The sequence below is a fragment of the Bison bison genome, unplaced genomic scaffold, assembly GCF_000754665.1.
Source record: "Bison bison bison isolate TAMUID 2011002044 unplaced genomic scaffold, Bison_UMD1.0 scf7180017852669, whole genome shotgun sequence".
Lineage (NCBI taxonomy): Eukaryota > Metazoa > Chordata > Mammalia > Artiodactyla > Bovidae > Bison > Bison bison.
Window position 1 is genome coordinate 16,931 of NW_011483242.1, and position 364 is coordinate 17,294.

Consider the following 364-nt stretch of genomic DNA (forward strand, 5'->3'; position numbering starts at 1 on the left):
AAACCAGCTTGAACATCAGGAAGTTCATGGTTCACGTATTGCTGAAGCCTGGATTGGAGAATTTTGAGCATTACTTTACTAGCATGTGAGATGAGTGCAACTGTGTGGTAGTTTGAGCATTTTTTTGGCATTGCCTTTCTTCGGGATTGGAATGAAAACAGACATTTTCCAGTCCTGTGGCCACTGCTGCATTTTCCAAATTTCTGGCATATTGAGTGCAGCACTTTCACAGCATCATCTTTCAGGATTTGAAATAGCTCAACTGGAATTCCATCACCTCCACTAGCTTTGTTCATAGTGATGCTTTCTAAGGCCCACTTGACTTCACATTCCAGGATGTCTGGCTCTAGGTCAGTGATCACAC